A 2,498-nucleotide genomic window follows, 5' to 3' on the forward strand; every position below is an offset into this window, starting at 1 on the left:
CCCACGAAAGCTTATGCTCTAATAAATTTGTTAATCTCTAAGGTGCCACAAGTACTCCTGTTCTTATAAGCAGTAGAGTTGATCCATGCTATCAGAATATAGTTTTCTTTCATGGAGCAAAACAAAGAGTGATATCAACAGAAATCTTTAGAAGACATGAGGCTGGCATGCCCACAAGTTTACAACACAATGTTTTTTGAAGGGATCTCTCTGCATATGGGGTCTGCTTCATTATTTTATAATTCTGATCTTACTTGAAACCATCATCCATGGTCCAAGCGTGAAAAACTAACTAAAAGTCTATTAAGTGTGAGGAATAAACACTGATGAAACAAATGGGAGAGACTGGAAAACTAAAGTCTTTTCCATCCCTAACATCCATGGAAGGGAAAGATGGTGATTCTTCTCTGAGACACATGTATATTCCTCCATACTACCCCCCAGGCAGGTGAATCCCTTCCTTTCTTAAGATCAATGGAGCTTATTGGAAGTCTTTGAACTCTGTACACAAACTAGAGAATGTGCTCAATTTCCCTGGCTCCAAACATCTCTCTCTGTTGCCTCACTATTCATTTTTCAACGGGCTAAATCTTGGGTAAATTTCACCTATCTCCAAGCAGAACCAACAAAGTAAAAATTGAATTAAAAAAAAATCCCAGTGGAAGAAATCAAAATACGTCGCTGTGAACTGAACATCTTTCTACCAATCACACGGCTGCTTTTTAGTTTTAACCTCTCCGTTAAACAGGAAATACAAAGGAGGGGGTCATATATTGGTGAAGCCAGTGGGGATAGATCTGGAAAGATGGTTCTTTTTGCCTTCGCCCTTACTGACTCCGGGACTGTAACATGATGCAATTCCCCCCCTCCCCCTCCGTGCTGAAACGGGTTGAAATGACAAAATCGGGGTGGATTGTCCCCAAAGGTGGGGGGAAATAATGAAACCCTCTACGGTACAAAGCAGCAGCCTCTCGGAGTTGGGGCAGCCCGTCAGACGGGCTGGTGCCTTGCCCTGGAGATTGGAGTCACAAGGATCACAACCAGATGGCATAATCTGTGAAGAGCTCAACCCAGATTTTCGCTCTTTCAACCCCTACGCAAGGGTTGCATCATGTAACAGCGCAACGGAGTCGGGGGTGGGGGAACCCAACCACCAGAGATCTTGCAAGGGGGAAAACAGTAACTGGCTGAACTGCTGCCGCCTGATGCTCTGGCTCCATCACCGCTTTTTCCATGTGCTTCTCCCAGCCAAAACAGAGAGGGGTTTTTTTTTGTCTCTGTGCTGGGTCCTTTCCAAAGAACTTGCAGCCCCCGGCTGTTTGCAGGGGCTGCCCGGGGGGATCAGAGCCTGGCCAGAGAAAGCCCCTTTCCCAGTTCAGAGCCCCCTCGGCCGAGCCCAGCGGGCCGTTTCTACCTTGGCATTGGGGCGGGCTGGGGGAGGTTTGCAAACAGGGAGCCGGGAAAGGGGCAGCGGAGCGAGAGTTCAAGCAGCAGAGAGACATTTCCTACCTCGAGCCTTGTCCTGCAGCAGTTCTCCGCACAAAGCCGGGCGCCTGCCCACCCCGAGACCCGGCGCAACAATGGGGCGAGGGCGGGCAGGGAGCAGCGGCTCCACTCCAGGACGGGGGAAAGGAGGAGGCAGCCGCCGCGAGCTAGCCCCGCACGCCCGGGGAGTATCATTCACACATGCCAGAGCCGGCCCAGACTGGCGGCTCCGCTGCCCAATCAGCCGGCAGCGCTGGGAGGAGGCGGAGCCAGGCAGAACAAAGGAGGGAGGGGGAGTGCCCCAGCTCCCGGCCCCGGGGCAGGTAGCGCGGAGCGGAGCTGCTCTCTCTAGCCTGCGCCCCGAAAGGACATAGCGGCGTGGGGTGCTACAGCATCCTCTGGGTAAATGCTCCCTGCGGGCAGGGAAGGAGGTACCCCAGGGAGGAGGGTCTCGAGCACCATCCAGAGGACTAGGGGGTTGCAAGGGAGCCAGCACCGTCCAAGGGACTAAGGGGTTGCAAAAGGGGCAGGAAGGGGGCCAGCACCATTCAGGGGACTATGGGGTTGCAGAAGGGATGCGGGCTAGGGAGGTGCCAGTTCTTGGAGCCCAGGAAGGGTCATTTGAGCTCTAAGGCTGGGGCCAAGCAGAGATTGGTGGTGTGGGGTGTTTCTTCGAGACAACCAGGAGGAAATAGAAGGGGGCTGCTAGATGCTATGGGTTCTACCTGGGGACAAGCAAGTGCTGAGGGGGGATGTATGGTGAAGGGAGGGAGATAGTCTCCTGGTGGGGAAACAGGGGAGGTTGAGGTTAGAGTTGCATGGCTGCTCCTTGGGGGGAGTGAAGGGATACAGGGCCCTGACTCTTATTAAAGGACACCTCTACTTGCATGTTATCCTGAGTCCTATATCAACTCAATACAGGATGCTCATTACCCCATATTACAGCGTTAATTTCATGCAGCAATACAAATGTCTGGCTGCTTACCATGAATAAAACGTGGTAGGTGGCATCC

General features: G+C 52.5%; 1 protein-coding gene across 2 annotated transcripts in view; it reads right to left on the bottom strand.

Annotated features, from left to right (window-relative positions):
- Positions 1–1,646, bottom strand: part of AFAP1 (actin filament associated protein 1) — a 174,783-nt gene extending 173,137 nt beyond the window's left edge. For both annotated transcript variants that reach the window (XM_026648063.2, XM_026648062.2), the window contains exon 1: positions 1,510–1,646. The gene's annotated coding sequence lies outside the window, so the exon portion shown is untranslated. The remainder of the gene's footprint in view (positions 1–1,509) is intronic.
- Between the last annotated feature and the right edge of the window lie 852 nt (positions 1,647–2,498).

Source organism: Terrapene carolina, unplaced genomic scaffold (assembly GCF_002925995.2).
Source record: "Terrapene carolina triunguis isolate 2854851 unplaced genomic scaffold, T_m_triunguis-2.0 Scaffold66, whole genome shotgun sequence".
NCBI classification, from domain to species: Eukaryota; Metazoa; Chordata; order Testudines; family Emydidae; genus Terrapene; species Terrapene triunguis.